The 13,397-nt window shown below is 44.9% G+C and overlaps 1 protein-coding gene across 1 annotated transcript in view; it reads right to left on the reverse strand.

Annotated features, from left to right (window-relative positions):
• B3GALT1 (beta-1,3-galactosyltransferase 1) overlaps window positions 1–8,603 on the reverse strand; it is a 1,403,455-nt gene extending 1,394,852 nt beyond the window's left edge. The window contains exon 1 of the mRNA XM_085645381.1: window positions 8,462–8,603. The gene's annotated coding sequence lies outside the window, so the exon portion shown is untranslated. The remainder of the gene's footprint in view (window positions 1–8,461) is intronic.
• Between the last annotated feature and the right edge of the window lie 4,794 nt (window positions 8,604–13,397).

Here is a 13,397-nt window from a genome sequence, read left to right on the forward strand (position 1 = left end):
CAGCTAATGAGCCAAATGATTCTAATCATATCAATATGCGACTTATCAGTTGCCACAAAATTAAAATAATCAGCTGCTCCATCAGAAAAACCAAAAGTGCATCCCTAAGTAAAACATAACAATTAACATACATAAAAGAAAAGAAAGAAATTCACTGATGCATTTGTGTATTTTCGGTCTGGACATAATCAACGATGAATAAAGATGTTTGCAGAAGCAGCACTCATACTTCAAACTAATGTCCGCAACTGGCCAGCGAGGAGCAAAGTTGTACATCTAGATAAATAGCATGATATGCACATATAGAGCCAAAACAAAGAGAGAATGTGAAACAGAAACCCCCTAACAGAAAACGAAAAAGTGAAAAAAGGGGAGGGAAAAGATAAGAAAAGGAAAAGGCATTGATTAATCATTTGAACTCAATGAATCCTCTTTGCCTGGCTGCAATGTTTTAGGGCAAATTTTGAGATGCTCATTGTGTTGCCTACAGCAGCCTCCGTGTTATACGTGTGAAAAAGTACCAGAAAGGTACTTTCCGTTGCCTCTTGCATTTCCCTTTAGCTTTTGCCCATCGTCCCCCCCCCACTTTTTTTCACTTTTTTATTTTCTCTTAAAGGGCTTCTGTTTCCACAGACATATGTTTGAAGTATGAGTGCTGCATCTACATGCATCTTTATTCATCTTTGATTATGTCCAGACCGAAAATGCACACACACGCGTAGATATAGATATATATATATATATACATATATATATATATATATGCTGCAAACAATCATTCCTGAACCACCTGGTATGGCGAAAAGGAACGAAGCGAACTCCTCTTGGTGGCAAAATAAATTGGATTTATTGTTCTCTCAACTGCCTGTCATGACGCGTTTCGGCCGAAGCGTCGGCCTTGATCACATATTGTAGGCATTGTGGAAAGATTATTTTTAAATTTGCTAAACCCTGTGTCACATGATCAGAAAACATGGAAAACAGACTGCAGAGCTTAATACATTGCATGTAAGTTGGAAGACAGACTGGCGAATAGCGCACAATAGTGGAATCATGGTCATATAGCAGTAATTTCATTCTTAATAACCTGAGTTTATTTATATATATATTTTTTATTTTTTTTGTTTGTTTTTTTGACACCAGGAAAATCGAGAATTTGATATTACTAACTAACTTATAAAAAGTTAACTTGAGTCATTCCCTAGAAATCAGGAAACAATTTTCATTGCAGCCACTGGGGACGGTAAACGTCTATCAAAATGACAATGGTGGCATGTTGCACCCAGCATAAATGGGGAGTGACACCCTGCCACCAAAGTTGTAGCTCCTACACCCCCTTTAGAGCTAGAACTCTGCTGGCAGAAACCCTTCTAATGGCCTATCCACCACAGGACCGCCGGGTCATAAGGGCAGCTGTCATTTCCCTATTTAGGGTGTGGCAACAGTCACTCAATTTCCCTACCTGGGATTGTCATGTCGGTGCCTGGTAGCAAAACATCCCTTCGCATTGGGGATATTAATATTTTGGAGTGCAGAAGCAAAATCTCATGTGGGAGGGTTTGTGCTTGAAGAACATAATATTTTGTCAAGCAGGTGAATTAAACACACTACCTGTTTAGGAAAGGATCAGCGAATTCAATAGAGGTGCCTCAATAGTGGCTCAGCTGAAGGGACAATGATCCCATGAGGCATGTAGATATCTCTAAATCAGGTAGGCAGTCCTCAGTCAGAGAAGATAAATCTATGGTCTCTGCTAAACTGGTGGGTCAGCAGCCAGACCATAAACGAGGCCTTAAAACATCCTTTGGGACTACCATGATCTTTGCCCCGGCGTGAGGCTGACTTGAGAAAGTACATGCTCAGACACAGCTAGAGGAAGTCACAGATTTTAACACTGTATTCAGTCTTGTGCCACACGAAAAACAATGATATGGATGCAAGGCCAACACATTGGGCTCCACAACGACAGGAACCCACGAACCACGAATTGATTAAAGCACTATATTATATGGGCCGTGGGAGACACCTGATAAAATGGCTATATGTAGGGATTCGGGTTCATACGGAGATCGCCCTTCTTCCATTACGTAATGCATGGTCGGATGACATAGGGCGGGCCATAGAGGACAAGGAATGGGAGAGAATTATAGAACACCCTCAGAAAACCTCACCTAATGCCAAATTTAAGTTTATTCAAACAATGATTTTACATAGGGCATATCTCACCTCACACAGATTGGACAGGATGTTCCCACAGACCCAACACCACTGCCCGAGATGTCACTATGAGGGAGCCGACCTGGCCCATACGGTGTGGTCTTGCCCGCGCCTACGAGAATTTTGGGATGCGGTTAGATGTTACACGCAGGCGGCCACGCATAGGAACATACCTAATACTATAGAAGAGTGTATTCTGGGTCTCCATAAATCTTATACCAAACACAAAGTACAATACAAATGTGTGAACCTGTCTCTGCTCCTGGCAACGCGGGCAATTACTATGCGATGGGAGTCCAAGAACACCCCTTCAGCACATGCGTGGTACAATGAGCTCATCCGGTGGGGCAGCGCAGAAAGTGCGGAAATAAGGAGGGAGGAGACCAGGGGCCTGCGTAGAAATCTGATAGCATTGGAGTGGGATGTTTTGTTAGAAGTCCTGAAAGCACAAGATTTGGACTCTAATACCACCCCCCAGGGCACGCAGTAAAGACAGACTGTTGAGCAAATTATAGTAACGCCCCGAACGATGTGCATGCAAGTACGTGATTATGTATCACGAACAGGTTTGAAATATATTTATAAGTCGAATGCAAAGGAGCTAATTGTACAGTGCTGCTGTAAGCTAAGCTAAAAATATGGACAATATGTATCTTTGGAGGATATAAACGTAAACAATTGGACTGCAGGGAGGGGGCGGAGGGTTTTGCCAGGGTTTGTTTCCTTGTTTTGTAGCAAACAGAAGAGTGAAGGGCTGTGGAATTAGATATGGATTGGAAGATGAGAGGCTTAAAATCGGAGATGTGATAACTACTGTAGGATGGGTAGAGCACTGATAATGAGTATATATTGTTTGCAGCAAAGTCATCCGTCTACCTCTGTAATGAATAGCAGTACCTAATGCACTTTTGTCCAAATAAGTATCACTCCACATGCTTCATGTAAAGTAACAGTTTATTAAGATAAAAGAAACTAATAAAAATGTGTTTAAAAAATATATATATATGGATGCAAGGTCAAATACAGTGTCTGATCAAATAGCTTTGGATATATCTTATTTAAAACAAAAACAATTGCTGTTCGTAAAAACACTGGGTGGAAAAAAGAGAAAAAAAGAGATAGCCGAATAGAAGAGCTGAATCTGCATTATGCATAGGTGATCATGCCTTTGAGCTTGCCACTTAAAAAGCTCTATCATCAGCCTGTCATGCAGGCCAGGCAGAGATTACTAAACGATTGTAACCCTACCCTGCCTCGCCATGACTGGGCGGGGGTTAAATACAGAATCGGACTTCTCCTAGACTGGTTTAAAGACAGTCTTCAGATCCATAACCTGGGTGCACACCATAACCTTTCCCAGGCTTGCAAGACAGTGGGTAGTTGTGTGATGGCCACATCACCCCAAGACATCTCCAGCTTTGCTCAAGGGTGGGGCTGGTTTTTTTAAGTCCCCCACCCTCCCTTGTCTTGTCTATAGGCTGGCATCAGTGGCATGCTCCCTACAACTCTTCCCAGACCTGGAATTGTTTCATTTGTATGCCCTATGTTAAATGAAACAATTAAATGTTCACCAGGACAGCTAAAAGCTGCTCTTGTGGTAGATCCCACACCCTCTAGATTGGTTAGGGAATTACTGCTTCTTTATTGTAACACCTCCACGTCTTGCCCAAGAGTCAGCTGGGCGTTTGCATGTTTTATTTTCCATATTATTCTTTATTAAGTGTTGGTAGATACAGATACAATACAAAGAAAATGCAGTGAAAGTTTGCAAGGAACATTGTGAGGAACTACAACGGCACTGCTCCTCATATGAAGGACAACAATCATTAAGGAAAACATGACTGCCAGATATGCAGTCCTGTTCTCCACACAGTACTACAACGTGAGCTTTAACAATCAACTAGAAAGATTAGTAATAACATGCTTAAACCTATAGGCTATCTAGGCTACATGGTGAAAATAATAGGAAGAATATTGCTATGTCGGGCGGGTCCCTGTACCCATGACAAAGGAGTGGGGGGAGAAAGAAGGAAGAGATCTGACCAAGGGCACACACACATACTCAAATAGGTACACGTCTTCCCCCTCATAATTAAAACGTTTGCCAGAATCCTACCCAAGGGCCAGAGAGACCTGCAACACAGTTTCAAAGCACAGAGCTAGCACAAGACACTCCTACTTCCCAGAGTGATAGGCTGCCTGTCTGTACTGAAGATAACATCCTGATCAAAGAACGTGAATGACTGCGGAAAGAATAAGTCACATACAAATACAACCTCAAATTTACAACAGAGGATTTTTTCATTTGAATATATATTAAACTTTCAGACTTTCTTGTGTGCTTTGGTATTCTGTTTGACAGTCCCCGTGGAGAAGCCACCGCAAAGCAGCCCACCGGTCCATCATCCCTGATTTCGCCTCCAGTTTAGCTATATATGTGTTTCATGACTGTAGCCCTGGAGCCAGTCCCCACATTCTGGCTATGGCATTGACTGTTGCCAATCCAGCCACTGATCATTTTATTAAGTCTCTGAGCCATAATCATACTATTGGGACCATTGTTGCCTTCTACCCCCTAGCGATGCAGCGTTTGTATGATATGAAGGCAGGGTCCGCAAACCGGCAGTTCTGCTTGGTTTTGGAAGATCTGGGCTTTAATCATAACATGCAGAGAGGAGTCCATGATCACCTCCCTTCCAATTACCTCAGACACCACCTCCAATACCTCCTCCAATAACTTTGCAACAAGAAGACCCTCCCACACCATGTGATAAAAATGTGCCTCCAGCTGCCCACACTTGGGACATTGTGAGTATGCCCCCAGGAACAAGAGCCCTATACGCTTTGGTGTAAGGTAGCCCCATTGCAGATAGTGGAACCATGTGAATTTCCACCTGGGATTACGGGACACTTTTAATGAACTCCTTGGCTGCTGCTCATTGCTTATTGGATAGCTTTTGGGTCAAGCAGATAAACCATCAGTCATGAATTTTCAGGCACTGGAGCGAAAACCGCCTCCACAGGGCAGAATAAAACATTGTCATAGCCCGCCTTTTGTATCAATGAGTTAGCAACCATTGTAATATCTCCCCATTTAAGGGTTCCTCCTGCCCCGATACAGTACGAACCACGTGTATCAGTGCCCTGTGTGCCATGGAATTGGCCCTGGTTCACCCCATATTTTTCCACTAGTCCTTGATGTATTTAATGCAGCCTTGTCATACACAAGAGCATCACTGCTTCCATCCACGGCCTCGTATCATGTGAGACGGCCAAGGCCGTGAGTTCAGGCCATTCCCATAGTGGCATCTGTAAACTAGGCTTGTGTGAGATAATAAGTGCCGGACATCAGAGGTTTTCAAATGTTAAATAGGGAACGACATGCAGTTCATGATTCCAGGTCCTCTCTGTGGGCAGAAACAGGTGGTGTTTTACTGGATGCTTTCCTGGACCTCGTAAAACTTGGAATCGGGAGGGGTGGTACACTCTCCACCCCACCTGTAATGGACACCTTAAAATGTTGAAATTGTCTGTATTAATTGAGCTCTCTTGAGTCTGTACCCAGAATATGAGATAAAAGAACTTTCAAATAGGTTTCTGCATCTCTATACCCTTCTGGGCAATTCCCCAAATGAGCTGTATCTCCCATATTTAAATCCTCGCTTCTGCTCTCATCATTTTGTACTCCTTGAATTTCCATATAAAAGTTCAATGTGCGTTGCTGTGTTTCTTCGGTGTATAAATTATATGGCATTGTTTTGAGTGCTTTGTAAAAGGAGATGTTCCTGCATTTAATATCTTTCAGAAAACCGAGAGACCGATTAGAATCATTTTACTATAATTTACAATCATTCACTCACATTCCGATGGTATTCTGGCAAAATGAAATGTATTCCAAGTTTTAGAATTGCTAAGTGTGCTTTTCACAAGCACTGACTGCGCTGAGATGTAAGTTGGTTTCTAAAAGCCAGGAACGATTTTCAGTGCCATAAAGAGAATATGCCCATTAGAAGGCAGATCAAATTCTCGGATGAATAAAAGGCAGCGTGATATCTATAACAAACAACTACTGTTCCAGAGACCGCCACGGGATGAATTATCTGGTAGTATATGACCAGCAATAGAGATCGAGATAATACACAAAAATGCAATGACTGGTAAAGGAAAGCGTTGAACCCAGTCGGCTCTCACTGCTTCCAAGTTGTCTTTCGACTTCTGCAAACAGGCCTGTGTTGCTTTTTGTACTCCACGCCATGGATGCTTTATTGGCCCAGCAGGTTAATGTTTACTTGCACACATAATAAGAGTTTGTCATCAAGACAAGGTCAGTGTGCGCGTACAGTAATAGCCGTTTCCATTGCCACGTTTGTTACTTTCATGAGCTTTGTGCATTTTTCCACCTCATAGCAACCACTCGCTCGCATATCTCCACTTCCCAATTTAAAGAACCCACAGCAAATGCATGCACATGTGAGGGGGCGGGGCTATCGTGCTCAAAGGACGTCTAAATATGAAAACAAAAACGTCAAACGGATTCTAGCGTTTCTTTCTCTTCATAAAACTAATTCGAATTCAGTCAGCCAGCAATCCCCCATCTTCTGGGGACGTAATGAAGGGAAGTTAGCGCAGATAGCTCTATTTACAAGTGAAAGAAAAAGGCACGTTCTGCCAGCAACAGAAGGTTAAAGTAGTTTTCTTAATTGGCAATATGGTTTATACCACTTTAAATGCATGTGTGCCTCCAGGAACAGCAGGGTGAGAGAATGGGCTGTCTGCGTGCACGCTCGTATTTTATTTGAGCAGAAACGGTACTACTCCGAAAGGGACGCATTGATCGGACCTGCTCTGTATCTTTTACTGCTCTGTCAACCAGTGAGCCCTCCGCGTTTATCAGGTTTACCTGGATGCTTGGACATACATAAGGTATTCAGCGCTTATTTTCCACAGTCTTGCATTTCAAAATCACCCCTTCGCCGAGCTCATGCTTGCATGTGTTGCAGTGAAGCATCTGTGTAGCGCTTCATACCCTGTCGAAACCAGAAAGCGCTTACTCGTGCCATTCCTTCTGGGTTGCGGATGCCACGCATGCAGGTTTCTAACACATAGACTCGTCGCTATGTACCTTTGTTAAATTAGGCAGGTCTTGGTTAGCGCAGTGCCTTTTACCACTTCCATGACCTCATGGGAATAAATCGCTAATCGCTGTGTAGGAATTGCAACATTGGAGGTGTGTATCGCCTTACATGGTTTGCAGTATTTCAGCTGGCTTGTAGCTATATGAATTGTGTATGTTTCTTGTTATAGTATTCTTTTTGGAGGAGTGTGCACTGCCAGCAGTTTTATAAGGCATGCATAATGACTTCAAACGCAAAAGGCACAACAGTGGACACACCGGGATAAACACACAGTCACCTACCTGTGTTTGTCTTTGTTTTAACAAAAAGAACGCCCGAAGATGTAGCGTTTTTGCAAATTAATAATAAAGTAGTTTTCTAAAGGTCAGAACTTGTAACTAAGGCAACACAGCGCAGACTGTGAGTATTGCTGTGGAGCTCAATTCAATTGTAATTCTAATGGTTCGTCTAGTGCTGAGCGCAGCGGCAGTGAGAAGGCGCTGTGCATAGCATCTGGGACAGGTGCTCCCTGAAGTGACACTACGTTTAGCAGTCGCAGCTTCTCGTTGGCTGCTTCAGGAAAGTGCATTTTGAGCAACGGTTACAATTTTTATTCTAGCCTGGGCGATTTTATCTGGGCGAAGGGTAAACGGTTGCAAGTGACGTGTTGTTGTGAGCAGAAGGACCCCTGCTTGAAACTGTAATACACCGACGAGTGAGGGGAGCATGCTGTGGGACAGACACTCAGTATTCTGTGCATCCTGTCAGCGCAGCATGTACTGGTGCTAAGGCTGCCTCGCCGTCCCGCAGCATAGGAGCCCCAATATGTATAATTTCAACTGCAGACACAAAGTTCATTTTGATGTGCCTGCCTTTTATGAGTCAGTGTTGCCTCCCTCCTGTGGTCTGGTGGTGGGGACATTGAGCGAGGAGCTGGGCACCCTGCCTGCTGCAGTGCTTCCCTTCTGCTGGTGGTTACAGGCTAGAGGCACATGGCCCGCTCTCCTTCCCGCGCGCTGCACCTCCCATGCCCTTGGCGCTGTGTGATAACGGCACCGCCGCGGGCATCCTCCAGGCAGCCGGCAGCCCCCGCTGCCTCGGTTCACGCATCAGCGCCTAGCTTGACTCACCCTCAGCAGGTGCCTCCTTCCCCGTCAGTGGTACTGCGGCTCCCGCGGTCCAGCCCTCTCCTCTCCTCCGCTTCAGCATCCTCTGACTAATCCCCAGCAGCAGAGCCCCCAGCGCGGCTGCACCGCCACCAGGAGCGGTACTACAGTGGCAGCGATGGACGAGGCCTGGGAGACGGACGCCGCCTCCAGCCAATGGTCGCCTCCGAACGCGCCCTCTCGTCCAATGGCAGACCTGGGTTGTGGAGGTCTCCCCGCCCAATTCAGTCAGCAGGCTTGTCTCCGGGATAGACGGAATCTCAGCCTCCCTCTCTCTCGGTTCAGGTGCCGATGCTTGCTAGGAGAAGGGGCTGCGCATTGTGATGAGGGTCGTTGTCTGCCTGCAGCACCATACCCACCTTCTAGTCATCCTGCGCTTGGTAATGGATGGAAATATGCGGTGGTATGAATCTGCCGTGGGCACAGGGTCATTTCCTGGCTGGAGAGGCAGTGGGTTTTGGTTTTCAGAAGACCTGCAGTAGTGCTATTCTCTCGGTTGTGTCTGACAAATCGAGGGGAGTGGGACTGAAGCATCCAAGTGCTCATAGTCTCTGGCAGTACATATACTACCGTCGTAGTGGACGCGCGCGCGCTCTCTCTCCATTTCTGCATCTGATTAATATCTCAGAACGGAATGACCCCGCTTTCCCTTTATTTCGCGGACGCTTGCTTGTCCACTTTGTTTTTGCAGAAATTAAACTGTTAGTAGTTAAACCTATTTTTCCTCTTTCGTGAACTTCAATATCCACTCCACGATTGCTTCAGCCTATTGGTTTTCAAGACAAAATATCTCTTTTTTTGAAACCGCACAAGGTTTAAGTTTAAATTCAACGACTGTGAATGAAGCACATTCCGGCTGAAAGTACGTGCTGTACATCTGGTGGCTGGCTTGCTCTTATATATTTTGCGAAGGATTACCTCAGTACCCTTGTCCTTCGAAGCAAACTCATCCTAGGTGAAAAGTCGGTGTGGTTTCTAATTTTGAAGAGTAATTAGAATTTTGGTGAGCGGATGGGGTGGGGTGGGCTGTAGTGCGTCACTAGCGCAGGTTGGAAGATCTATGAATTGATTAGTACACACGCTGCTTCTCGGAAACTGTTGTACTTCGTGTGGAGGACTAGTGAGGAGGCAAACATTAGACCATTAAAGAATTATTGTACTCATTACTACAGCGAACTTATCTTTCCGTAACTTGTGACATACACCATGATTTGTCTTCCTTACATAACATATAATGTTCGATAATTTTATTGCCTAAAGAAAAATCCGACATACATTCTATACGTTCGTACAACGGGTTCTCTTCTCTATCACGGCATGACTGCCACTCCGCAAGCCCTCACGCTTAGCCTACCTGACCCTTTTTAAGTACCCCAATATGAATCATTCTCCAGTAATACCTCCCACGTGTAGTTGCTTTGCCTTTACTATCTGCTCCTTTCCTTTAGCCTGTCTGCTTTTTTCCATTTCTAGCTGCCCATCATAATCGTTGGCCCACATTCTGAGCCCCTCTATGGGTCTTCCTCCTCCATGGGCCCATGATGTGAAAGAAACATCGTATTAATATGCTCCCTGTGTGGCTACACCCCTGTTAGACATACGTCTGGCAGGTAGATTAATGCAACAGTGATCAAAGGCAGATATGCATGCTGTAGCTATGCTCCAGTGATGTCCTTGTTAACCCCTTAACTGCTGATGCCTTTTTTTAATATTTACAGCAGTTGGTACTCACACCTTCATAACTTTTTTTCCACATAAGGTATACACTTCAAATCGTTTGTGGAGAATAGAGTAGATATCAAGTTTTTAATCTAATTTTAATGAGATGAAACTGTAATACCTGATGAAGCGATTAAAGTCACAATCTACAATGTAAGAACAGTAATGTGCTTCAAATGGAATGTACAAGTGACAGATTGGGCCAGCCAGCATATATTTCACTAACTGGACAGTGCGCATGCCTGGGATTTTTCAAGGCTTTTGGCCAATGTCCCATGCTGTAAGGTAATAGGCGCGGACGCGTCACCTAGATATTAGGTATGAGGTCAGGCTGGATTTCTTCCTAGGGGTCTCTCTGTGGTCAGGCTTCAAGGTGCTGATATTCTCTCGAACAGAAATGAAGTGTGCAGCTGAGGTATGGCTTCAATCCTCTAGTTTATGTCTAATCAGAGAAATAAAAGTTACGGCAGTCCAAGTTAGTGTGAATTGCCAGATGTTTGTGCCAGTTTGTGTTGATCGACACGAGAATCTCATCACCTTGAAGTCTGACCACAGAGATCCAGTGGGTTTCCTCCTCTTGAGGGAGAAAGGGGGATGGGGAGGGGGCAATTTGGGGTCAACCCTAATCTGGCCAGAGGGTGATAAGAAAGGCTGTTGTTAGACCTGTCAGCCTTAGTGTGGTCTTCCCTCAAACTTTTTGCCAAATTTCTCCACTTTTGCTGATTTTGTTATTGGCTGGCATTAGGACTCTGTGCAATTTACCACTGTTAACTAATGCTGAAGTGCATGTCCTCACTCCTTAAAGTATGGTGATCTTGGCTTATCCTCAGAGGTGTGGTGCAGCGGCCAGGGCGACTGACGCCGGATGCTGGGGATCACGGTTCGATTCCCTGCACCGGCGGCAGATCAGCCCAGCACCATGTGACTCTGTGCAATAGCTCGCTTAATCTTCCCGACGGCCCCCAGCGCCGGGATGCCTACGGGTAGCTGTGCGCTTTACAAATACTGGATTTTACATTTACATATGGAATATTTAATTTACTTGTAAGCCCCTAGTAAAGTGGCACTCCATGTGCACAGGGCCTGCAAATGCGATGCTACTAGTGAGCCTGCAGCACTGACTGTGCCACCCACATAGGTAACTTTTTAAAACATGACATAAGCCTGCTATTGCAGCCTGTGTGCAGTTCTAAACTGCCATTTCGACCTGGCAAAATAAATTTTGACACCATCGAGCAGGAAAAGCAAGGACCTGTAATGCATTTCAGTTGTGAAAATGTGTTTTGATAGACGTGAATTTGGGTCCAGAATGTTGAAGAAAGCATTTATGATACGAAACCCCTGATGAAGAGAAGATGGCTTCCCGAAATGCATTGGGTTATTTTAAAATAAAGACGTATCATGTGGAATTACTTGGTGTCCTTTCCGTTTATGCGAAAAGCTTGGCATTTTTATGGAATCCATAAAGCATCTTGAAGAAAACATGGAGAAAAGTAATATGGATAAAAAGCAATGGCGTAAGCATGGAGTTAAAATGAAGATAAAACAGAGAAATTAATTGATTTGAATTATTCAGTTTCTGAAATGGCTGTGCAGTTTGATTTGAACTTTAGTTGGTTCTGTCGTGTTCTAAAAATAAATCTTCTGCCAGGCCCAAACCTTCCTTTTTTAATACATATAAGTCACCCCAGTTTAGGTTCTGGATGGCCCAGAGGGCAGGACGCAGTGTTATTAAAAAGGTGGACATGTCCTTTCAAGTTTTACATGTTCTAAATTTGTTTTCCACTACTACAAGGCAAACCTCTCCCACTGAGTAATATTTTAGTTACCTTATTGCATTTAATACACTGTAATTTCCAAATGGGAGCAGGTAACTAGTTCATGTTTGGTGTCTTTGGGATTGGAAAAATCCTTACTGATGGAAAATTCGGATTTCAAATTACAATTTGGAAAATGCCACTTTTGGAAAGTTGGGATTTTCCTGCCTTAGCCATTTAGTGCCTGTGGCTTGTACTTGGGACATATGACTGGGTTTAACTGATATTTGGGCATTGTGTATTCCTCCTAGACAACCACACACAATAGAAAGCTTAGGTGGGCCTGGATGAGTTATCACTGGATGGATAGAAGGGTGGAGCTGAGCACAGTCCTACTTACACTTGAATAGGCTGAGTCTTGCCTCCACAAAAAGGGCTGCATACCCCCGGTAGTTAGACCGGAACCAGGACAGGGAAGTCAGGATGCCTGGGGACTTCAAAGGGAAACCTCTAGAAGATTTTTCCCCTCTTCAAAGGCACAACTTGGTATAAATACTGGCCCTCAGATGCCAACTCTTAAGTACACTTCTGGACCCGTGGATACTCTGCTGGGAAGAAGGACTGATGTGCTGCTGAAAGAGTGCTAATATGCTGGACTGCTACACAGCTGCACTACTGCCTTGCTGTGCTTCTGCCGTGATGTGCTGACCTGCTGCCCTTTTTGTCTGGGTGCGAAGGACTAAACCTGCATCTCTTGAACCCAGAACCCCAGAGGGTCTCCATAATCTAGTTGGCTGGCATCCTGACTAGAGCCTCAGGGACAGAAGGCTCCAACAACCTTGACCCGGGACCTGGACTCTGTCATCTGTGAGTCTATCCTGCAAGTGTTGCCACCCCAGTCCTGGACACTTGGAAGTAGGCCTAAGGTGCTCGGCCAGCCTCTGTGGATCCAGCAGAAATGATGCAGCTCCTGTGCTGTGCAGCACCACCCCAAGCAGGACAGATGTATCAACGCTACTGCGTGGATCGGAACCATCGCCAAGACCTGCATCACAGCCTGTCATGCTTTGGATGTGACGCTGCATGACTTATCCTTTATGCAGGTCCTCGTATCGCTCGCTGACAGCAGCCTTGACAATGACGCCCGACTCTGCATCGCAGCCTCACGGCTCCTCAGATCTGATGCACTGCGCCAACTGTTTGGCACATCCTTGACTCTGGACTTTGCATCACAAGCCCTGGTCGACGGGATCCTCGACATCGATGCAGGACCTCTCACCGCAGCTTCACCATATCTCTGAACCGACAAATCACTTTGGCTGCACAATGCATCTTCTACTTGGACCCTCACAACTCTCCTCAAACCAGGATTTAAGGTACTTTGTTCAGCGGACCTAACTGGGTCCTTGTAGCCGGCCATTGCT

The sequence above is a fragment of the Triturus cristatus genome, chromosome 3_1 (genome assembly GCF_964204655.1).
Source record: "Triturus cristatus chromosome 3_1, aTriCri1.1, whole genome shotgun sequence".
Lineage (NCBI taxonomy): Eukaryota > Metazoa > Chordata > Amphibia > Caudata > Salamandridae > Triturus > Triturus cristatus.